Source organism: Xyrauchen texanus, chromosome 8 (genome assembly GCF_025860055.1).
Source record: "Xyrauchen texanus isolate HMW12.3.18 chromosome 8, RBS_HiC_50CHRs, whole genome shotgun sequence".
Lineage (NCBI taxonomy): Eukaryota > Metazoa > Chordata > Actinopteri > Cypriniformes > Catostomidae > Xyrauchen > Xyrauchen texanus.
This window is the reverse complement of record NC_068283.1, coordinates 38607910-38634283: the sequence shown is the minus strand read 5'-3', so window position 1 is coordinate 38634283 and position 26374 is coordinate 38607910. Positions and strand designations below refer to the sequence as shown.

Genomic DNA, 26374 nt, shown 5'->3' with positions numbered 1-26374 from the left:
AATATCATCACTGATATTTTGCCTGAATCAGTATTTAGCCGAATACTACGGAACCCTGCTGTCCCATACCGATCCAGGCTTGTTGGCAAGATAGCAGTTTTGTTTTCCACAGTGGTGCTGTGAAATCAGGATTAGAATAATGGAGAATGGAGTGGTGGTGGCGTAGTGGCTAAAGCACAGGGCTGTTAATCAGAAGGTCACAGGTTCTAACCTCATGGCCACCACCATTGTGTCCTTGAGCAAAGCACTTAACTCCAGGTTGCTCCAGGGGGATTGTCCCTGTAATAATTGCACTGTAAGTCGCTTTGGATAAAAGCGTCTGCCAAATGCATAAATGTAAATGTAAATGTAGAATAAACTGATTGAGCAAGTGGCCAATCGTGAGTTGTCACATCACTAAAGGAACTCCACCAGCATGACTCTCGGTCCTGACTCGAGTACAATTAGCTAACCATGCTGAGAAATCCAGGCTGGGAACAGTTTGTGAATGTACCGTATCGAACCGTGTTTTAGTGGAAACGTTATTGGACTCACCATACTTAGGATATCTTATTTGCATCCGGGGTGCGGGTCTGGCGATGCATCTAACTTGCGCTGGACCCTTCCCTCTCTGCTTTTGGACCTGCGAGGATGCCGGTGTGTGCACATGAGGACATAGCTGGCTCCCCGTGGAGAGGCGCACTCTATATTTAAATAGCAGTGGTGATGAGGCTCCACTCACATCAGGTGTGCCTCATCATCCACTGCCCAAAGGAGGCTCGTTAAGTTACACCTCTCCTCTCTCCTGCCCACTCCTGCTGTAAGCATTGCTGAAAGACGTCCCTAGGAGGCAGTATGACGATGATGAGAGGGAGGGGCGGGTCATTCCATCAAACACACATTCACACAAAAGCTACTCTTTCTAAACTTTTTTCTGGAAGTATGTGGCATTAAAACTGAATACTTTGGGGGCAGTGGTAAAGATGCAGGCTACCACACCTGGATTTCACTAGTTCGAATCCCAGGGCTTGCTGAGTGACTCCAGCCGGGTCTCCTAAGCAACCAAATTGGCCCGGTTGCTAGCAAGGGTAGAGTCACACGGGTTAACCTCCTTTTGATCGCTATAATGTGGTTCACTCTCAGTGGGGCGTGTGATTAGATGTGTGTGGATGCTGCGGTGGATGGCGTGAAGCCTCCACACGTGCTATATTTCCGCGGTAACACGCTCAACAAGCCATGTGATAAGATGTGTGGATTGACGGTCTCAGACATGGAGGGAGCTGGGATTCATTCTCTGCAACCCGGATTGAGGTGAGTCACTACACCACCATGAGGACTTGGCTCCTTCACACTACATGACTTTCAAAGATGTCGGATAGTGGTACTGTTCATAACAAGACAAAACTGTTTGTCTTGTCATTGAAGTCGTATGTTTTCAAATTACATGAGGAATTGACGACAGGGGTGAACACATTACAAGACATTTCACTATTGACCAATCCCCGACAACTCTGCCTGGACTCCAAATTACATTTAACAACAGAGTATGCACGAGAAGTGATACGAGATATGAAAACAAATGCATGATCATATGTTATGCATTTCTGAATATGAAGTGTATGTTTTTAATCGCCTCAAGTTATCATATATTTTATTTGGTTACAATATGTAAAAGTAGCTCCAAGTGAAAAATCGACCTATTTGCTCACCTGATTGACAATTGTCAATTTCTATCCAAATCTTCTCTTTCTCCACCCTGTTGTGGGACAGTTCAGAGGAAATATCAAATAGGTGCTGGTGCTCCTGCCAATGTTCCACAAATGTTTCCTCCATTTCTTCGGTCCAATGAGACTTTCTTGATACCATGGCCATGCTAGTTGATGTTCTGTTGCAGGTACATCAGGACTCCACCCACTGAAACATCCTGTGCCCCGTTTCTTGCTCTCTCATTGGCTGTAGGTCAACGCTGTTGTCGTATTCAGTCAAAACATATTTCACACTGCGTGATTTGGAGTCGCAGACAGGTCCAGATATTTAACATCCTAGATATCTTGCTGACATCGGCACCATGTCGGCGATTCTCTCAAATTGCGTCTTTGATATTTCATGCATTGTGATTGTTGCTCACGGGAGCGAGCTCCAATTTGCCCATGATTTCAGGCTTTTGTCGGCAATCTCCACAAAACTGTCAGCGAGCGAAAATCGGGCTTAAAATCGTGTAGTGTAAACTCGGCATTAGAGCACATTGGGAATTTGGCATTTGGGGGGGGACTGAATTCTTGGAATATTGCCCTGCAATATAGATGCCAGCGAGTCATGTACTGATTTAAACCTCTAAAAGTTGTTTTATTTGTCAAATATATGTGGTCAAATGTGTGTAATAATTTATTGTGTTGAGTGGTTATACACCTTAATCAAAATATACACAATCCTATAAAATGACACAGAAGCACTGGTCTTTAGCCAGTGTCTGTTTTAGAAATATGGTGGGCTAGCACATGCTAGCAGCTTAACATACAGACAATGGCAAAAGCATATACTCATATGACCGAGAAATAACAAAATTAACATAATTAATTCATAGCATAGAGTTTTCTATGACTTTACTGCTTCATTTTCAACCATATAGACAAAAAAGTATAAAGAATACTTAAAGATAAAATTTCATCATTTATTGGCACCAGATGTGCTTTTCTGTGCCTGTGTTTACATTTGTACCGGGGCAATACACTCAGCTGGCAGACAGTACTGGAATGTGATGTCATTCACAGAATATTTCTTTGTCAAACACTCTTTAAGATGGAATATAAGCAAATCCTACCAGGCAAAAATGTTCCTCTCAATACATTTCTCTAAGAAAGCATCCCATAGTGCAATATACCATATGTAATGCTTGTGATATGAGAAAGGGAAGACAAAAATAGACTGTCTATTTGCTCTTCTATTTGAATATGTTTCACTATATACACAAATGTGCTGTAATGCACAAAATAAAAATATATATTTAAAAATCTCTTTCTCAATTACAAAAACCCCTCAAAAGTAAAACATTAAACATTACAGTAAAATATGGGATTTTTCAACCCGTTTTATTGCCCACTTGTTTGAACAATAGTAATAGCTATGCTTGTCTAAGCATGCACCATTGAAAAGCAGTGGCCTAGTTAGCCCAATCTGTACAATAGAACATCCCAAAGCTGCAGGCTAGCAGAAGTAACTGAGCGAATGTGATTTTTTACCCTTCCCAATTCTCAGCATTTCTCATCTCTGCTGCATCCTTTGGGATTAACTGGTAGTTAGTGATGTTTAAAGTTAGCAGGCAAGAGTGGCCCTGTAGGATTTCCTGAGGAAACAGGGTCACTGAGTTTGTTGTTTTCCATTTTTGTGGTCTGGCATTTGTTGAACGAATGCGTCAATTGCAGACAGGAATATACAGACTTAGCCTGAAAATGACCTGGCTTCTTTTCTCACTACAAACTAACCAGAACCATTTGACACTTTCTCAGATGGGGGATTGACTGTTCTGACAAACCAACTTAATACAGCATGTTTAATTGCCAGTTGAGTCAGTCTTCTTCCAAACACCCACTCACCAATGGAAAACTCATTTTTCAGATGGTGCCTCATTACACAATCAGGAACAATAAGATATTTCTACTACAAACTTTGATTTTGCTTTTATTTAACACATCTAACCAAAAACACAACCATGAAAGGATCTCACGGATGTTCACGCAGCATTTAACAAGCTAAAGTTTAATTGGACATTAGCTCGACAACAGAGTTAGCTAAAGCTAGTAGCCCAACTAATTTTACCACTGTGTAAAGGGATCAATGGAAAGGAGGAGGCGAGAACCGGCTTTTTAATATAAATAATGGTTTAATATAAAACTTAAAAGACAAACACACACACGATGGGCATGTCCGCTAACGATCTCTCTCTCCCGCACGATCCTCTGCAGTCGACCGCTCTGCCACAATCCTCCCTCGTTCTCTCAGGCTGGGGAGCCCCCAGCATGACAAACCCCTCATTCCCGTCTACCTGGACGAGGGAGGGGACAAGGGGAGGGAAACAGAAATAATTAAAATGGGGGAGTACTTCCTGTAACAGTGTAGTAACACCCCCAAAAAAACACTGTAAAACTTAGAAGACAAACACACACACGACGGACATGTCTGTAAACTATCTCTCTCTCCCGCACGATCCTCTGCAGTTGACCTTTATCCCTCTCGGAGACTTAATTAGCCTAATACGGGACCGGGTGTGTAGGATCACGACCCGCCCTCCGCCCTGCCACACACTGACATTCAGGTGTTTACCTCATTTACATGAGCATTATGAAGGGAGTTTGAATGTGCCCACCAAATAAAGAAAAACCACAAACTTTGAAGCAGTTAGCAATGTTTCTTTGCACATTTGGCTCAACAGCGTCGTTCACTAAAGCTAGCAACACTTTGTCCCATCAATACAGCCCTACCTGTACCAAGCATCAAATAGTCTCTCGGCGGCTGCTGGTGGGCAGGCTGTCATGACCTGAGCTCCAGGTGGAAATACAAAGCACAGGTGTAAATGGTGAACTTATGTGAAAACTTCCATATATGTGAGAGAAGCTAGAGCTGCTATTAACACGTAAAGCCTTATCACAGCCAATTCACAAAGAACTGACAAGCCATATGTTCCTCAATCCAACAAATGTTGTCTGTTATTACTCCTTAGATGAAATATTGATTTGAGACACTTGCCCAGTGATGTAAGAAAATGGTCAATTATACAGTTTAGCGATCATTATACAAAAATATTTGACCACAGAATGCTTCAATTGACCAATAGCAATTTTATTGCAATTCTGGGTTACATATTTGGCTAAAACATTCCTTCTTATAATAGTCAAATGTTCTACCCTGCATACATTTTCTTTGAAACTGTCAGATAACAATTTCAGCAAAAGCCCCAACACGTAAGCTCAATAGGTGTCATGATGGCTTTGCTATATGCTAACCTTGCTTATGTTTCACTTAATGCAACTAGTTACTTAGAGCAGTTCACACAATTTTGTTACTGAGAGTGTATCAGCTCGAAGCTGTGGTTTACAGGGTGGAGTGGTTGTGACTTTCATCACCCTTTTTTTTTACTTTCATTCTGATGCGAACTATTTTTATATGTTGAATGTTAGGAAAGTTATGGTATTACAGGTTCTCTGAAACCTTGATAGCGTTAGCTGTATCAGCACTTATTGATATGCTAAGCATAAACAAAAAAATGTCTTTCAGTCCATGAGAATTATCTTTGAAGTGCTCTATATGCTAGTAAATACGACTCCTAAATGTGGTCAAAATTATCTTTCTGCAGGAAAAAGGACCAAAAATATTGATGACTCATCTTGCACAACAAGTCAAATCAAGTCATCCATCCATCCATCCATCGTCAACCGCTTATCCTGTGTACAGGGTCGCGGGGGGCTGGAGCCTATCCCAGCTAACATTGGGCGAAAGGCGGGGGACACCCTGGACAGGTCGCCAGTCCATCGCAGGGCCACACATAGACAGACATACACTCACATCCACACCTAGGGCAATTTTGTTTTTTGGAGACACCAATTAACCTAGCCTGCATGTCTTTTGGATGGTGGGAGGAAGCCGGAGAGAACCCACGCAGACACGGGGAGAACATGCAAACTCCACACAGAAAGGCCGGGGCAACCAGGGTTTGAACCCACAACCTTCTTGCTGTGAGGCGACAGTGCTAACCGCTGCACCACCGTGCCGCCCCTTCCACAGCACACATCGTTTCAAAGCAGCTTTACAGAAGATAAGACATTAACGGATGATAAAACGAATGTCTATAATGTCGATGAATCATCGTGTAAATAGATAAAATATGATTGTTTATCCTGTTTAAAAATAAGTAATTAAATAATAATTGTATTAATAACCCCAGTGAGTAAGCCGAAGGTGACTGTGGCAAGGAACACAAAACTCCATAAGATGTTGATTAATGGAGAAAAATAACCTTGGGAGAAACCAGACTCACTGTGGGGGCCAGTTCCGCTCTGGCTAACATCATGAATATAATGCCAATATTACTTATGTATAGTTAAAGTCATGGTTTAAAATTATTAAACTAAGTAAGTGTTAAGGGTCAGTGTTTAAACATCGATTTTGTTTGAACTGTAAGATTAATGATTAAAGTCTATGCATTCCATTTCAAGATCGTAGTCCATCAATAGACCGAGGTGATGCAGGCAGAGATCAGGGATGTGAAACGCAGTTCAACCTGGCCGGTGATTTCTGTGAGGTTCGGTGTGGTCTATCCTAAATCCAAGGTTCAGACAATGGCATATGAAGTATCCCATGTCTTATGGTTAGAGTTGGCATCAGTTAATCCTCTGAGGCCCATCATAATAGACTGAAGTGATGTTTGGCTGGCATCGGCTGCATTTAGTCATCATCGTTCATCATCATGCATGAATGGTGCTGGATCCAGCCAGTTCTGGTGACCTCAGGATAGGAGTCCTGAGGTTGAGACAGGGAAACAAATAAAATAATATAAACATAGATGCCATTCAATTTATTGCAGAGATATAAATCATGATCAATGTTTCTGGTTTCTGGTTCCGGCAGACTAAACTAAAGCAGCCTAATTGTGAGTTGAAGGATATATTAGGTGTACACCTGGCTAAATAGATGACTGGCTAAGTCTTTAGTCTAGACTTAAACTGAGTGAGTGTATCTGAGTCCCGAACAGTGTTAGGGAGACTATTCCATAGTTTAGCAGAAAAATATGGAAAGGATCTTCCTCCTTTTGTGGATTTTGATATTCTAGGAACAATTAACAGGCCAGAATTTTGTGATCGTAATGAACGTGATGGAATATAGTGTGGTAGAAGGACACTTAAGTACTGCGGAGCCATTCAAAGCTTTGTATGTAGTTAACAGAATACAAAAATTAATACGGAATTTAACAGGTAACAATGTAACGATGATAAAATGGGGCTAATATGATCATATTTCTTGGTTCTCGTCAGCACTCTGGCTGCTGCATTTTGAACCAATTGAATTTTATCTGATCCCTGTGGCACTCCATATTTTACTTTTGTTTGGTTTGTCAATTCATCATTTACATAGACAAAGTGTTAGTGGTCTGCTAAATATGACCTAAACCATGCTAATGCAACTACACAAATGCCAACATAATTCTCCAGCTTATTCAAGAAAATGTTGTGATCTATCATGTCGAATGCAGCACTAAGATCTAAAAGCACTAGAAGAGAAATGCAGGCGCGATCAGTTGATAAGAGCAAGTCATTTGTAACACTGATAAGTGCAGTCTCTGTACTGTAATGGAGCCTAAATTTGACTGAAATTCTTCGTATATACTATTTCACTGTAGAAATGAACATAGTTAAGAGGATACTACCTTTTCTATTATTTTTGACATAAACGGGAGATTTGGAATCGGTCTATAATTAGCCAATTGTCCAGGATCAAGTTGTGGCTTCTTAATAAACGGTTTGATAACTGTCATTTTAAAGTTTCTTGGGACATGTCCTAAGCATAGCGAGGAGTTAATAATATTAAGAAGAGGTTCTGAGATTACAGGGATACCTCTTTTAAGAGCTTAGTTGGTATAGGATCTAACAAACATGTTGTGGCTTTTGATGTTTCGATTTGTAAGCTCTTCGTGACCTATGACAGAGAAGGATTGAAGTTGCTCGTGAGAACAATTATGAGACACTGTTTTCTGAGGTGCTGTGACAGATGATTGCATAATTCCAATTTTATTTCTGATTATTTAAATTTTATCTTAAAAGAAATTCATGAAGTCATTACTATTGTGCTGCTGTGGAATATCTGGTTCTGTTGAGGCTTTATTCCTAACCAATTTAGCCACAGTACTGAATAAACATCTAGGATTGTTGTGGTTATTTTCTATGAGTTTACAAAAATATGCTGACTTGGCAGCTTTGAGTGCCTGTCTGTACAGACACTATCCTTCCATGCACCGTAGAATACCTCTAATTTTGTATTTTTCCACATGCCCTTATTTTCCATGCTGCTCTCTTGAGAGCTTGAGTGTGATCACTGTACCATGCTGCAGGGCTTATTTCTTTAATTTTCTTTAATTGAAGTGGGGTGACAATATCAAGAGTGCTAGAGAAGACTGCATTTATATTTTTTGTTATTTCTTCAAGTTCTTCTGGGCTTTGGGGTTTATTGAGTTGAGATAGATCTGAGATAGATCTGGAAGAGTATTAGTGAAGCTATCTTTAGTGGTCAAAAGAATAGTTCTACCTGAACAATAGCATAGTGTAGATTGAGTAACATTAGCTGATCGCAGCATTTAAGAGATGAGGTAATGATCTGAGATATCATCGCTCTGTGGCAGAATTTCTATATTATCAACTCCATATGACAGAATTAAATCTAGCGTATGATTATGGCGATGAGTTGGTCCTGTTACATTTTGTCTGACTCCAAGAGAGATGAAAATATCGATAAATGCTATTCCCAATGTATCATTTTCATTATCTATGTGAATGTTGAAGTCACCAACAATTAAGGCTCTATCTACAGTAACTACAAGATCTGATAAAAAATTTGCAAATTCACCAAGGAAATCAGAATACAGCCCGGGTGATCTATACATTGTCGCAAGGACAAAAGATTTTTTATTTATATCTGATGGTGTCACATTAAGCATTATTAGTTCAAAAGACTTACATTTATATCCTGTCCTCTGAGTAACACCAAAAACTTCACTGTAAATTGTAGCAACACCTCCTCCTCGACCCTTCAGATGAGGCTCATTTTTATAACAATAACCTGGGGGAGTAGATTCATTTTAAACTAATATATTCATCCGGTTTAAGACAGGTTTCAGTCAAACAGAGCGCATCCAATCTATGATCTGTAATCATTTCATTAACAATTAGTGCTTTGGTAGAAAGAGAGCTAATGTTTAGTAGCCCTGTTTTTATATGATGTGTATTTTTTATTTGTTTGTTTTGTTCAAGTTTGACCTTAATAAAATTTTTTCTAAATGAGGTTTTAAATTTAGTGAGGGGTTTGTGGTTGGTAGTTCGGGGAACAGACACAGTCTGTCAACAAAATGTTTTGGTCCAATCAAATGCTCTCTAGCATGAGAATGCTCCTGCCTCTAATACCACCTAGAACTGACTATTAAGTAGAAATGATGGTTCATGGCAGTGACAACTAAATCCTAAAGAGCACAACAGTGCCCGCCTACTTTTTCAGCCACATTGATTCCTTAAGTATTTCCCCATTCATTTTCTCCTCAGGGATTCCATGAAATCCTTCATAAAAGTGTAACCATGAAGCAAACCAACCATCTTTGAGGTGAATCACAACATTACAAACTTAGACAAATTTTGAAAATTATATAAAATGATGAAGGTACAAATCTGTGTACTTAACGTCTTTCATGAACTGCAATTTCTTAATTCGTCAGGTGAAGATCTCTCTGATCAAAACATTGTAGTTGTTTTTTTATCCTTTACGAAACATTGTTGTTGTTGATTTATAACTTTTTGCTTTTATCCGGCAGCTTTTGGGGAAATTTTGGATGTGCGTACTTCCTCTTTTTTTCTATTGGAATGAACTGCAATGCATTTAATGTGCATTTAATGTGTTGATGCAACAGAATTACAGTTGTTTATTATAATTATAGCAACAATATATTTTAAGTTTATTGCAAAATATTCAGATATATACAAATAAAAGTCGTTTGAGAGTCAGTTGTGATATTAACAGAAGCGGGAGGTCACTGCAGCTCTTTTGGCGTGCTTTGTTGGACACAATTCTCTGATTGGTGGAACCTTTGCTGCTGGATCATGGGTTGTGTAGTTCTTCACCAGAAATTCTGCTAGTGAATAAGACTTTTTTCAAACGAACTTGATGGCTTCAATAGAAGCATGTACCATTGATTAACAATCTAAGGTGCTCATGGTAGGTCTGTCTATTGAAGGTTTAATCCTTTGATATGTCCCGCCAAAAGTTCTGTTTCAAAGGAAATATGTAAGCACAGGAAAGAAAACTGCTCCAATCAAGCTAATTTACCAGGTCTTTAAACCAGCCTAAACTGGTTTGCTGGTCTTTGTTGATCTCTCAGTCTGGGCTGGTTTTAGATGGGTTTTGGGCATTTGTCAGTGGGTCAGTCTGGGAGTCCAGCGAGAGAAACCAGCTAAGACCAGCAAACAAGCTTTGGCTTGATTTTTTTTTTATTTGTATTTTCAGCACTATTCCTATGCATCCTTTTTGTGAGAGGCTTCCTATCTCAACAATATTATAAATGTACTAATCAGCATTTGGGAAACAGGGGGTCAGATGTTATCAGTATCTGTCTGATAGCACTAACCATGAGAATCTCCATACACTACTGTTATCAAATCTGTTATCAAGTGCATCCTGTTATTTCTCAGATTTGTTGCATTTCCTTTTTTATCTTTTGCCGATTGTGTTTTGACCTGTTGTTTGGGATCCTGCACATGCAAGGCTATTTCCTCACAACTCATTAGAGAGGTTGTCCTATGATTTCAGGGGAATTCTTCTGGAGGCAGTCAGCTTTGTATAGATGTTCAACTTTCTGTTCAATACTAAAGCAAGCATCACTTTTACTAAAGCTTTGAACAAACCCCTAACCGCTAATATTAAAGTGTGGCACATAACTACTCAGATTGTGATACTCAGATTGTGTAGCTTGTTTGAGAGAGGTGTGCAGTTTCTTTTCTATGTGATATGATTTTCGTTTAGTACTTTGTGGAAGATAAAACAGACAAAAATATTCCAAAGACCTACATTGATGGAGGAACTCAATCCATATCTGGGGACCAGCACATTTACATGCATGATTTTGCTTAACACTGATTATGCTTAATAAACCGATGTGTAGGGTAATGTGCTGTAAACGCCTTAACCAGTTTTCTTTTATCGGGGTAAGGTCATCATAAACATAATGCACATGGATGTTTACATTTTGACGTAAAAAGCAGAGAATAATCCAATAATTTGTTTGTTTTGTCAGATTTTTTGAATAAGCACATTTTTTGAAGTTAGCAGCATATTGGTGTGCGTATAGATGCACTCATAGAGACTTGGTGTGGGCTATTTTGTCTTGAGCAATTAAGTAACAACCTGGCAACCACCCAGAACACCCTAACACCATATCGCGACGCCGTTTTGTGGTCTGTTCTGCATAACGCGGCGGCTCATTTTAGCATATCGCGGCCCATTCGGCCCGTTTCGCAGCCAACCCACCGCCCCCCTCGGATTTCCCGATGGCAACTCCACCCCTGATCGGCCCCAAAGTGCATCGGCCCACCGGGAAAATGCCCGGTATGCCAGATTACCAGTCCAGCCCTGGTTGTTAGCCAACATTAGTGTTGACTGTGTGAATCAAAGTGTAACGGGTTCAAGATGGGCAAGGAGGAGGCGGGAACCAGCAGAACAGTCAACATTACTTTAATGACATAAAAGAACTTAAACATAACATAAAACACATAGATGCACATGCACGCACACAGCGGCCACGTGTGTCTCTCGAACTGGCACCCCTGGCTTGTCTTTCTCGCGGCCGTGCACCCTCACGGCCCGGCCACACCCTCCTACTCGTCACACAAAGTATCACATTAAACGGAATAGCTTTACATGGTGTTTTACAATGACATTTTTCCTTTGTGATCATTGAGATCATCTGTGGTCAAAATATACATTTTACACATTTCTTGCTGTGGCTCAGTTTCAGACTTGTGCAGATAAGGTTCTTCTTTTGAAGCACTTGTAAATGTGCCTATACACTAAGTTATTTATAAATATAGAGCACATTGTGAACAGCAATGAGAGAAGTGTTGGTGCTTTTTTGCTATATAGCTGGATTGAACTGAAACCTTTCTAGGTTGCATTTAACCACAAAATCAACAGAAAACAAAATATTTAAATATGTATGTATATATATATATATATATATATATATATATATATATATATATATATATATATATTAAATAAAATATAAAAAATAAAATAAAATCTTGGTTTCAGTGAGGCACTTACAATGGAAGTGAATGGGGCCAATTTTTGGAGGGTTTAAACAAAGGAATGTGTATCTTATAATTTTATAAAAGCACTTGCATTAATTCTTATGTTAAAACTCATGTGTTATTCGAGCTGTACGGATGTTTAAATTGTCATTTTTATAGTCATTTTAGGGTTTGTTTACATTACATCATCATGGTAACAAAGATGTAAAATTGGATATAACTTTACACAGAAAAGGTTAGTAAGTGGTTTTATAACACTAAAATCATTTTTACACGCATATCCTTTATGTCTTGTGGCTATTCTATTAAAACTGTGAGTATTTTAATGTTCAAAAATCGGCCCTCAATCACTTCCATTGTAAGTGCTGCACTGTAACCCAAGAGAAGGAGGAACAGGGGTCTGTGTAGCTCTATGAGTATTGACGTTAACTACCACCCCTGGAGTCCCAAGTTGGAATCCAGGGTGTGCTGAGTGACTCCAGTCAGGTCTCCTAAGCAACCAAAGGTTGCTAGGGAGGGTAGAGTCACATGGGGTAACCTCCTCGTGGTCGCTATAATGTGGTTCTCGCTCTCGGTGGGGTGAGTGGTGAGTTGTGTATGGATGCAGCAGAGAATAGCGTGGGCCTCCACATGTGCGAAGTCTCTGCGGTAACACACTCAACAAGCCACATGATAAGATACACGGATTGACGGTCTCAGACGCGGAGGCAACTGAGATTCGTCCTCAAGCCACCCGGATTGAGGTGAGTCGCTACGACACCATGAGGACTTAGAGCGCAAATTGGGGAGAAAAGGGAAAAAAAATTATAAAAAATAAAACAGAATAGAGAATACAAAGCAACTTTTCCTACGTTTTCATCATCAATTTATCTTTTGTTGGAAAAGGTTGCGGATATTCGCTGACATCACTTCTGTAACAGCTTTGACTTTGTTTAAGTTTGTAGTTTTGACTGCACCCATTAACTATGCAATTTGCATAAATGCATTTTCTGAATAAGATGTGTTAAAATGTGCTCACCTAAAAGTTAGTGGTTCATGATTTGGAGAAGAGTGTATCTGAACTATGTCCAGACAAGCTTAAACATGCGCTCCCCTCCGTAACTGTACTACGGATCACTTGATGACCGCCGATGTTGTTGCACGTGTTGAGTGGCGAGTTTTGCTTAGAGAATGCTCTGATGTTAACTGCGATTTTATCCAAATCATTTGGAGGGTCAGATAAAAGTGATTGGCGGGCCTCATCGAATCACTGACTTACATTAATCAAGACATTACATCGTACTGGGAGACTCTGAGAAGTGGTGGTACGCACGAAAAACTGCAAGTGCTCTGTAGGCTAAATTAGAGAATTAGAGAAGTGCAAGGACTGCATTGAGTACCCGCCCACTTCAAGCACTGTTTACATCTAAAAAATACTCATTTTGGCGCTACTCTGTGGACTTTTTACCCGGAAACTGGAGCTCAACAACACTTGTGCCTATTGTCCTGTTCATTGTTAGAAATTTGTTGTACTGTCCTGTACTTTTTGCACATGTTTGCACGTGCACTTTATATAGGTATTTTATATAGGTATTTTATTTAGATGTGTAGTCTCATGTGGTTCTGTGTTTGTCCTATGTTGATTTATGTAGCACCATGGTCCTGGAGGAACGTTGTCTCGTTTCGGCTGTGTACTGTACTAACTGTATATGGTTGAAACGACAATAAAAACCACTTGACTTGACATGACTTGACTTCCAGCTTCGGGCACTGGGGGCAGTGATTAAAATTTCAGTAAGCTCAGACTGATTTCAGCAGCAGACATTTCGACCTACTGTTGCCGAATTCACAGTGTGATCAGTCTTTATGAACAAATAGACTTATTAGATAGGGTTAAATAGGGTTTATTTGACAGGAATGTTGTTCCAGGACCAACAGATGATCCAGTAACATCGTACCACAATGCATTAATTTGCCCAGTTAAAGATCATTCATATATGTGATAATCCATCTAATAATAATAAAGGCCACACTGTTATGCCGTGGTGTGCTCCAAGTTCTTGTTTAGACAGCACTCCTGTCACAGCTTCACAATAGTCATGGACATGGCTATTATTTATAATCTCAGGCGTGTCATAACATGAGTTATCCATATTAGAGTTTTCTCTATCTGTGCACCTGTCCATAAAACTCTTCGTCCTAGGCTGCTTCTTATCATGCCTTGTAATCATCAAATAAGGATTATATCACCACATTGTCCCCTGAAGGGAAGAAATAGAAACCAAACATTAACCTTCTTATATACGTTCCCACATTTAGATACCCATAGGTATAATAAATCACAATTGAGAACTCTTTGATACCTTGTTTCTTCTAGACAGCAATGATGTTAAATGAAGAGAAAACTCAATAATTTACTGATGTCTCCTGCTTATTCTCAGAATGTCAGCCAAAGAAAAAGTGACCAAATCAAATCGTGAAAGACTGAGCACTAAAGAAAGAAAACTGCTAGCCTGCATTTTACGCACACGTACAATCTTATCCAGTGTATGGGAAGCAGCTGTGATCTGAACGTAATGTAAGTGAGTATGGAGAGGATGTGAGGTCAGAGGTTGTGGGGTTAAGCGGTGAGTGCAGGGGTGTTTTTTGTGTCGGCACATTGTGGATGAACATGCAGTTACGCAGTGGACACTCAAGTGCGTTAAGTGTCAGGATCCGTCACAGCTGCTTTGCTGGAAACCAGCTGAGCATTTAGAGTGTCCTCAGTCAAGTCCTTCACCTTCCAATGTGACATCACAATGCTACTTGTTAAACTTTAAAAGTCAACATTGAGTGACTTACTTTGTTATGATATAAAAGAACTGTTAAATAATCACTCATGCAGAGAAGAAAAAGAACGGAAAAAACATAAAATAACATAAAATAAAGCTACCAAAATTAGGTCATTATCAAGGACATTTTCATTGCTCAAAGGATGCTCTTTTAGAGCTCAGGAGACTTCATGAAGTTCTCGGACACCTTTAAGTATAAACTTTGTCTTAAATATTCAGACAACTAAAATGCATTTCATTATTGTGGCATACAAATAGACCATTGATGAGACAATATAAAAACTGCCTTTAGAAGTGTATTGTTTATTTGCATTTCATTAAACATAAGCCTATCGTTGACCTATAGTCTTCAGCAATCCATTTAGCATCTGACTTCGTCAATCTCCCCAAGTTAGATTTATTATAAGGGATTTTCTAAGGACGTGTCTATGTATACACGCGTCAGACAGATGCTTTCAGAGTGCCTTGTTTGCATCACGTCATAAACACAAGGTTTTTTAGGTTGCTGTGTCAAGTTAAACATAGTTTGAAACATAGAAAAATGTGTCTCGATCACTGCGTTCAGAATTGCGCTCAATCCAGCAGTTTATGAACGCAAGAACGCATTCTCGTCTTGTGCTGTTGCTAGTCTCAAGCAAGCATGAGTGTGGTTTGTTGACTGTACAGCTGCACATTTCCTATAAAGCTGAAGTTTTGCTTACTGCCCCCTGCTGAAAACAGGTGGTACTTCAAGCCTGAATTGCTCCAATTGTAGGAATATTCTAAATGATGGTCTGGGGACATTTTTACGCATTATTTTTACATATTTAATCGTACTGAATTAACGTGTTAAATTGACAGCCCTAATATAAAAGTGTATAACATAACTCAAGATAGCATAGTTCACACCATTTGTTCTTTTTAAGGTTTATTTAAGGTCATATGGAAATATCTGGCTTTTGATTGCACACTTTGGTATTTTTGCAAATCTGAGCACAGTGTGAGACATTGTTAAGATCTCATCTGAAACTCTTGAGGAGACTCATTGTCAATCTGAGAAGCAAAAGTCTCCATTTACTCATAAACTCAACATAAACTCATTGCAGTCTAGGAGAAACCTCATTTGTACGTTTTCTTTCCTATGGGTTATTACATGACATGACAATATCTGCCGGTTAATTAGCAGAGATGGCAAACCACGAGCCACAAAACACTACCAACGACATTTGAATTAAGTTTAACAGAAACACAGGCACAAGTCCAAGAATGGTTCCTGTTCATGATCCTGTTCTCATATGGCAGTTACACAGTAAACAAATAAAGATGTCCATGTTTGTAAGCTTTGAGGCTGTCTAAATGCTAATGTGCTCTAAAAACGAGTGCTTAGTCTTTCACGATTTGATTTGGTCACTGTTTCTTAGGAGATCATTCTAAAGCATATATCCTGTATGTTTTTCAAACTGACAGCCTTTTAATTTGGGTGATAGTCACAGATCAACAATATTGATGACTTGTCTTGCACCGTACACATTTTTGTCCAGTAAAATGCTCTCTAGAATGAAAATATTCCACCTAATAGCAAAAAGCAAATTATGGTTTTTCGGTATGTCTTTTGATCATACTTTATTGCCTTTCCCAACCATCCATTCGTCATGAAGTGGCTGGAATTCATTGTCCCACCACCAAACCTGTACATCTGTCACACTGGAAAGAAAATTGCACACATCATACCATTTCATAGGGTCTTTAAAGGGTTTTGTAATGTCCAATGCCAACTACAATCTACAAGACAGTACTTTAAAAACTTTAATGTTACTTGTTTTATTTTATGAAAGAATATTTGATAACAAACAAATTAATTCATATATACTACAGTTTATGGATTCTGTATGAGGATTCACATCTTGCACGGTTATGTTGGATAAGAGCAAAATTACCAGGTAAAATGGAAACTGATTGTTTAGAGCTTTTATTAGGAACAAGGTTCCCCCGGTCATGAAAAACCTGGCAATACCTAGCAACAGGGCCATTTCTGACTATTCTGGTGCTCTGGGCGAGATCCCTTTTGGCGGGAGTGGGTGTTATTGGGGTGCATGGCGGTGGCCCCCTCTTTGTCACGCCCCCCAGCAGGTGGCGCCCTAGGTGACCACCTTTTTCGCCTATATGTAGAAACGGCCCTGCGTGCAATCATTTTCAAATTCTGTTTTCCAGGCCTAGAAAAGTCATGAAAATGTATAAAATCTTAAAAATCATGGAAAGCTTTATAGTGAATATATTTTTTTCTAGTTACGTTCTGCTCTAAAATATTTCATCAGCTAGATATTGCTCTTCTGTAAAGTACAATTTATTTCACGTGCCTTAGTGATCTCCAATTTGTGAGCAAATAGTTTCTTTTGGGTTGAATCTTGTCAATGAACCGTTTGAACCGAAACGGTCTGAATCTGAACAAATTTTTTTAAATCCATATCCTGTCATCCAAAATGACTGGAAATGTCATGGAAAAATAATTCATAAAAAAGAGTGGGAACTCGGTAGGAAACAGGAGAGGTCTATAATTAAGGTATCTAAAACAAAATGACATATGAGCCCTTAAATTCAAAGCTGAAAAGATAAAAACTCTTATTTCTAGAAGACCACAAACAGAACTAGATGTAGGATCTATGCACTATCACACTAAAGACATCTACAGTGTACTAATGTGAGTGTTAAAGGGGTCATGACATGAGAAACCAAATTTGCCTTGATCTTTTGGTATATAAGAGGTCTTTGTATCATTAAAACGTCCTGCAAGTTTAATATTTTAAGACGTCCTCCCCATTCTAAACGAATCATTTATTTAATCAAACTCAAAATACAGCTCGTTCTGGATTCATGGTTAGAAGTGACGTGTCGGTTAGAAGTGACGTAACAGCGTTTGCATATGACCGCCTCCAGCACAAGATAACTACGCTTTAAGCGCAAGACAGCTACGCTCATTTCAGTATCGCCGTCGCCTCACAAGTGTTCAGTCGATGGACAGCGAGCTCTGACAGAGACTACTTGTGCACAGGAAAATTACGATGCCACACAGATGTGCTGTTCCTGGCTGTGGTCAAACAAAACCTCTGAATAAGCTGTCGAAAGATCCAGACGTCAGGGAAAAATGGATGCAGTTTATTTTTTGCGGACGCTCCAGTCACGGCAGTGTTAACTTAAGCGTTTGTTCTGTACATTTTAAGGATGACTGTTTTGAGAACAAATCTCAATATGATGCTGGCTTTGCCAGAAAACTGTTGCTCAAAGATAAGTCCGTGCCGACTATTCTGGGAACAACGACGACGCTAAACTGTAAGTAATCTATTTTAAACTTTAAACTACTTTTTAAAGCGCAATTTCATTCATTATGAATAATCACAGTGTTTTTACTTAGTTTACTTGCATATTGTTCTGGCTGGGGCGTCAATAATTGATACATAGGCACTGACGTTAGCCAATCATAACAGTGGGCGTTAACACTGAAGTCTTAAATGGAAAACGCCCCCAAAACAGACTGTTTGAATCAGAGGATGAGAAACAGGGTGGGAAAAGGTCATAAATCACTAGATTTTAAAAGTTTTTCTTAAAAAAAAAATATATTAATACTATAATTGCACCTAAGGGAACATAATAATACAATAAAAAAAACCATGTCATGACCCCTTTAAATGTAAAAATAAGATTTCACCCACTTCTGAAGAGTATTATTTTTTTCTTGATGGCTTTCAGAAAAGCATTGGCCTTTTAACCCACAGGTGCCAATTTGGTTTTGTACTGACCACAGTGTTGCCTGGAAATGGTTGAGGTCAGCTGTTGTTGTCTTCTGGGTTAAATCTGACCAGAGCTGAATACCAGCTGCAGGATTTAGCCAAGTGTGGTCAGAAGGAATGTGAGTGGAGTGCCTGAGGCTTTCTGAAGATATGCTGACCAATAGAAATTACACTTATAGAACAACTGTAGGAAAAAGAACTGTGACATTTTCTCGATACAAGTGTGTTAAAATCATGAGACCTCTTTCTGCTCTGGTTAGAGCAGAGAGACATGTTAAGACATGTTAAAGGGTTAGTTCACCCAAAAATGAAAATTATCCCATGATTTACTCACCCTCAAGCCATCTTAGGTGTATATGACTTTCTTCTTTCAGCCAAACACAATCTGAGTTATATTAAAAAAATATCCTGGCTCTTCCAAGCTTTTATAATGGGAGTGAATGGTACCGGTAACGGCCGTCCACTCGTTCACTGGCTTCCTCTATCCTCTGCGCTTCCGCGTTCGTCACTTCTCACTGGAGCTTACGCTACACCTACATCATACGCCGGAACTCGACTCTCTTGTGAACGCACGGACGGCCATTACCGTAAGCCAGTGATTATAGTTTATAAAGTTATAAATATGGATATTTTTCTTACAAAAACACATCGCTTCGCTTCAGAAGGCCTTTATTAACCCCCTGGAGTCGTATGGATTACTTTTTTGATGGATTCTTTTTGGGCTTCAAAATCTAAGGTACCATTCACTCCCATTATAAAGTTTGGAAGAGCCAGGATATTTTTAATATAACTCTGATTGTGTTTGGCTGAAATAAGAAAGTCATATACACCCAGGATTGCTTGAGGATGAGTCAATTATGGGTGAACTAACCCTTTAAGAATCGATATGGGGATTGTAATTTTCTGATTTTATCTGTGGCCTTACTGACTTGTCTTTCTGACCTTCACTCAGTAATTTTACATGCACTTTAAAAGTTTTATCCCCCTCAGAAAAAAACAATAACTTTATTTCAGTCATATGACTGAAATCGTACCAGTTATATATTTGCAAAGTCGGACTAATAGACATAGATTATGCGATTGTAACTAACTCGGTTTCAACAAGCATTTATACACGTTCATTGGACCACAGCTGGCCTCGTAACTGTTTGTGTAAATGTACTGACTGATGAATTACACAATGGAAAACTGGCTTGAATAAAGTTGATTTAAATGCACCATGAACAACATTCGAAATCCATTTTACTTCCATAATGTAACATATTTCTGCATGGAACAGGCCATTTATTAAAAGAAAACACCCCAAAATGGTGCTAGTATGCAAAAGAAACGAAGGCTAAATAGCGCTTTGGCTAAGAGTTAATGTCAACAAATGACCTGCAAGGAAAGTCAATTCAGAGGCAGATGACATTTTGATAAAATGTAACAAAGACACATTTCTTTGATGTAACGTGCATTGATAAATCGTTCAAAATAATGTGTATTGGTCGACCAAAACAAGGCCCCTCCTCAACTTACACCATTGGTTGAGCGAATATTGCTTTGTCGGGCTGGTCGGGAGGCTCAAGCAAACAGAGCATTGTTTCGATAGTGCCACAGAGCCACCGTGTTTACCCTTTTCAGGGGGAAATCAACCAACGAATGGCTTACTAATAGTTTCTCTGCATTTTAAACTGGGATAGGAAAGTCATCGGTTTAAAGATTGTGGATGTCATGCAGGTTCATAAATGTTCTCACATTAGTTTGAGATTTCTGAAACGAAATCGTCACAAATAATTTGTGGTTTTAATAACTAGACCACCATCAATGTGCACAACAGACTACAGTAGAGTTTACCACTGACTAACCCTGAAGCAACGTCTCTCCCATATGTCAAATATTTTTACAGCTCCTTGAGTGCAGTGGACCTGAACCTCAGACTCTCAGCACAATAGAATTGAGTTTGTGTATCCAAGGCAGTTTCTGTCATTTGTTTGTTGCCCTACTTGCAGACAAACAGGCTCAGGCTGTTAGTTTTGCAGCGGTTGCATTTCGTCCAGGCTTGGGAAGCCACTGGAAGGATGTGTGGGTGGGTGCAGAGAAAAGAAAGAAAGAGTAATAAAGAAAGAGTGGCAAAAAGTAAATGAATGAGAAAAAAATCAGTGTAAGGCTGCCAATGAAAAGCTTTCAAACTCACTGGACAACATCAGTCATTGTTTTAGAGACTGATGTTATTCCTCTCCATTTTCAGGCTTTAGCACAGACGCTCATATCCACATGAGTCAGGCATGCCCGTGTAAAATAATCCTTAAATAATTTGTTATAACAATCCCAAAGATTGTGTTCAAAGACAGTAAGAATCATAAATATCACCAGCAAAATCTCGAGCCAAAGTCCGAGTGACAGAAAGTTGAACAAAGATCAGTTATAAGAGTAAATCAGTTTTATAGCTTCAAAACGAGATTTTTATATTTTCTGAAGAAAATACAAGTGATGCTTGTCTGTGCAAAGGTCACTTCCATGATACAAAGATGTTCTGGGTGGCTGCTTACTGGAGCAAGTCAAAAGAGCCTCTTTGAAATGTGATCTCTACATAAGGATTGGGATTATTTTTCAATGTAAATAATCTGGGATTTTGTTTTTTTCACTGTCCAAAAACCTTAGAAATGTATGATTTGAGGCATAATTCATATTCGTAGCGCACACTCTCAACTACAGGAACTCTTTCTTCCATTGACATTTCTTTTACTGTAAGTTCAAATGTATGATCTGATATGAAAAATTGGTTCGACGGAAACTCTAGGGATCATGATGTTTTTCTGTGTTCTCATAATGCAGGCTTATTAAACATCCAACAGCTTTAATAAACATACTAAACAATGTTTTAACCCTTCCATTTTGTGAGAACCATTATGTTAAATAAGACCCAGTAAAGTACATTTACATTTATGCATTTGGCAGACACTTTTATCCAAAGCGACTTACAGTGCACTTATTACAGGGACAATCCCCCCCGGAGCAACCTGGAGTTAAGTGCCTTGCTCAAGGACACAATGGTGGTGGCTGTGGGGATCGAACCAGTGACCTTCTGATTAGCAGTTTACCAGTTAAGTGGTTTAGACCACTACGCCACCACCACACCACTGTACTGTACTGTACAGCGCAGCTGTTGGAACACATATTGTATCTGTTTGAAACAAATACATAATCATGGTCTATATTCTAATGTATTTTTAATGCAGAATATTATGATCTATAATTCTGCAATAAATTGAATGGCATCTATGCTTATATTATTTTGTTTGTTTCCCTGTCTCAACCTCAGTACTCAGTACCTATCCTGAGGTCACCAGAACCGGCTGGATCCAGCACCATTCCTGCTTCGTGTTGGACTCCACTGCTACGTGTTGCTGTGTGATGATGACTAAATGCAGCCTGTGCCAGCCAAACATCACTTCAGTCTTTGACGATGGACTTCAGAGGATGAACTTATGAAAACTCCAACAATAAGTCATGGGATACCTCATATGCCATTGTCTGAACCTTGGATTTAGGATAGACCTCCCCGAAATGACCTGCAGGTTGAACTGCGATGCACCTCACTGATCTCTGCCTGCATCACCTCGGTCTAATGATGGACTCTTATAATGGAATATATAGACTATCAATTAATTGCCAACAAACCCTTCATCAGCCAACTAACAAAGACAATGTATCTATGTGGACTTCTGCAGTTAGTCCAGGATGGACTTCAAAGACATTAATCATTAATCTTACAGTTCATACAAAATCGATGTTTAAACACTGACCCTTAACACTTACTAAGTGTAATCATTTTAAACCATTACTTGCACTATACAGAAGCAATATTGGCATTATATTCATGATGTTTCTCCCAAGGTTTTTTTTCTCCATTTATCAACATCTTATGGAGTTTTGTGTTCCTTGCCACAGTCGCCTTCGGCTTACTCACTGGGGTTATAAATACAATTATTATTGAATTGCTTGTTTTTAAACGCAATTCACAATCGTATTTTATCAAACTACACAATGATGATTCATCGACATTATAGACATTACAGTTTTATCATCTGTTAATGCCTGATCTTCTGTAAAGCTGCTTTGAAACGATGTGTGTTGTGAAAGGCGCTATACAAATAAAATTGACTTGACTATTAATGAAATAATGAAATAAATGAAAAATGAGCGGGGGGCAAACAATCCCATAGACTCCAATTGAAAAGGTCCCTAAACATATCTAGGGATCAGGTTACCACAGAGATTTGGGGGATGGTCTCCTTTGATTTGAGACAGTAAGCAACCTTCTAGCAAACATTCAGCAATGCCCTAGCAACCAACTAGTAATGCCCTAGTAACCACCCAAAACACACTGGCATTGCAAAAAGAAAAAAAAATTGAAAGAAAGATAGATACTTGGCCTAACCTAAGTTTAGAACATAGGCTACCCCAGCCTGAAGTATGAGTGCAATAGTGAAGCTTGTCCTAGCAAGCACCGCCTAAATGTTGTGAGTAGGATTTTGTGTTGCTTTGATGAAATTATTAAATGCCCATCTAACCTCAGCTATACCCAAACTCCCTCAGCACAAGCTCAAAACACAATGAAGACACTGTGCTGAATTTTCTGCCCTCACATAAATCTGCCATTTGGCACAGTAAAAAACTACTGCTGACAGTAGTGTGAGCCCAACCAAAGACTTCCATATATCACTGCCAAATCAACCACACAGATCAGCATCAGTCACATTATTGTGTAGCACTCTAAGCGGGGATACTTAGGAACAGGAATGTTTTGAACAAAGAGATGAAAGGTTTAGCTTATCCCAACATTTCTTCACTTCCAAAGAAATCCCCTATCCACTTATTATACAGCAGATCTTTGATAAATGTTAAAGGGATAGTTCACCTAAAAATTTAAATTCTTCCATCATTTATGCACCCTCATGCTATCCCATATGTGTATGACTTTCTTTCTTCTGCAGAACACAAATGAAGATTTTTAGAAGGATATCTCAGCTCTGTAGGTCCACACAATGCAAGTGAATGGGTGCCAACATTATGATGCTCCAAAAAGTAGATAAAGGAATCATAAAAGTAATCTATAAGACTCCAGTTATCAGAATCTATGTCTTCTGAAGCTGTGGGTGAGAAACAGATCAATATTTCCTCTGTGGAAAGAAAGCCATACAGGTTTGGAACAACAAGAGGGTGAGTAAATGATGACAGAATTTAATTTTGGTGAAACTTTCCGTTTAAGGTTAACTAACAAAGCATTTTTACAATGTACAATACAATTTGAATTATGTAACTTGATTTGTTTGTTATCTGGAATTCAGCATGTTGGTATCTTGTCAAGGCAAACATTAAATTACAGGCAGGCATACATGCAAATATAAGACACCATCACATTTTTGGCAGTGTGATGTCTTTGAGAGCCCCCGTACACTAGAATGAATGTCATGTGAAATGCGCTCTGTCAGTGTTACAAGGCTGATTCATCATGAATCATGAAGCAATGTATGTTTCCACTTTCCGACATGCAGATATCAGCTGTGTCATTTCAAACCTGTTTTTAATCAGTAAAAGCAGGAGCTGCTGCCAGGGGGCGGGCCTCATCTTTAACTAGCTTGTCGATTGTGTGCTTTCCCGTGAATAGCTGGAGAGTTGCTTGGCAAGTTAGTTAACGAAGTCTTTGGGTTGAGGGAAAGCTTGGCTTGTTCGGACCTGTTTCAGGGTTCTTTGTAAAGGACAGATAGCTCCAGTATGGCATGTGTAATCCTGTGCAGGTTAAAGGGATATTTTACCAGTCTGTAGTGACTAATGTTCTTTTCGATGATTTATAGACAACATGAAATCAAAATGGATTATCTATCTATCTTTCACTCTCTATCTACAGTATCTATTTCTGTCATTCTATCTATCTATCGATCTATCTATCGCTCTCTATCTATCTTTCTTTCACTCTCCATCCATCTATCTATCTATCTATATCTGTCTGTCTGTCTCTGACTGTCTGTCCGTCCGTCCGTAAGTCCGTCCGTCCGTCTGTCTGTCTGTCTATCTATCTATCTATCTATCTATCTATCTTTCACTCTCTATCTACAGTATCTATTTCTGTCATTCTATCTATCGCTCTCTATCTATCTTTCTTTCACTCCATCTATCTATCTATCTATCTATATCTGTCTGTCTGTCTCTCTATCTCTGAATCCATCTATCTATCTATATATATATATATATGTCTGTCTGTCTATCTATCTACCTATCTATGTCTGTCTGTCTGTTTGTTTTTCTATCCATCCATCCATCTATCTCTCTATCTCTGAATCCATCTATCTATCTCTCTATCTCTGAATATATCTATCTATCTATCTATCTATCTATCTATCTCTGAATCCATCTATCTATCTCTCTATCTCTGAATATATCTATCTATCTATCTATCTATCTATCTATCTATCTATCTATCTATCTATCTATGTCTGTCTGTCTGTCTGTTTTTCTATCCATCCAACCATCCATCTATCTCTCTATCTCTGAATCCATCTATCTATCTATCTATCTCTCTATCTCTGAATCCATCTATCTATCTATCTATCTCTCTATCTCTGAATCCATCTATCTATCTATCTATCTATTTATCTATCTATCTATCTATCTATCTATCTATCTATCTATCTATCTATCTATCTATATCTGTCTGTCTCTCTGACTGTCTGTCTGTCTATCCATCCATCCATCTATCTCTCTATCTCTGAATCCATCTATCTATCTATCTATCTATCTATCTATCTATCTCTGAATCCATCTATCCATCTATCTATCTATATCTGTCTGCCTCTCTGACTGACTGACTCTCTATCCATCCATCCATCCATCTATCTATCTATCTATCTATCTATCTGTCTGTCTGTCTGTCTGTCTATCCATCCATCCATCCATCTATCCATCTATTTATCTATCTCTGTCTGTCTGTCTGTCTGTCTATCCATCCATCCATCTATCCATCTATTTATCTATCTCTGTCTGTCTGTCTGTCTATCTATCATCCATCCATCCATCCATCTATCTATCGCTCTCTATCTTTCTTTCACTCTCCATCTATCTATATATCTATCTCTGTCTGTCTGTCTCTTTGACTGTCTGTCTGTCTGTCTATCCATCCATCTATCTATCTATATCTGTCTGACTGTCTGTCTATCACTGAATCCATCCATCCATCTATCTATCGCTCTCTATCTTTCTTTCACTCTCCATCAATCTATATATCTATCTATGTTTGTCTGTCTCTCTGACTGTCTGTCTGTCCGTCCGTCCGTCTGTCTGTCTGTCTGTCTATCACTGAATCCATCCATCTATCATCTATCTATCTATTTCTGAATCCATCCATCCATCCATCCATGACTTTCTCTCTGAATCTGTCTAGTTTCTCTGCATGAATGAAGTATATAGTATGGCAGGTCTAGTTGTATGATATACTGTTTTGTTTTAAAGACTGACAGAGAGCAATGGGGCATCCAGTCCAACACCATATTCTAAATTAGAAAGAGTGTGGTTTATGAAAAGTTCCTTTTATCCTGAGTCAGACACACTCAATTACGCGCAAGCTTCAAAGGCAGTCTTGTTAAATTTGAATTAAACTTTGAAATGATCCTTCAGAATCTCACAGGGAATTCTTATGAGTAACTGAATTATGGAAAGTGATTTAACGATTTAACGGAAAAGCTAGAGTTTTGTTATTTTCTCTTTTATGGGCAATGACATGAGT

General features: G+C 38.9%; 1 long non-coding RNA gene across 1 annotated transcript in view; it reads right to left on the bottom strand.

The window, feature by feature from the left end:
• Nucleotides 1-5249: 5249 nt before the first annotated feature.
• The window catches only part of LOC127647317 (uncharacterized), a 51604-nt gene continuing 30479 nt past the window's right edge, over nucleotides 5250-26374 (bottom strand). Inside the window, exon 3 of the long non-coding RNA XR_007971043.1 lies at nucleotides 5250-6492. This is a non-coding gene — a long non-coding RNA (uncharacterized LOC127647317). The remainder of the gene's footprint in view (nucleotides 6493-26374) is intronic.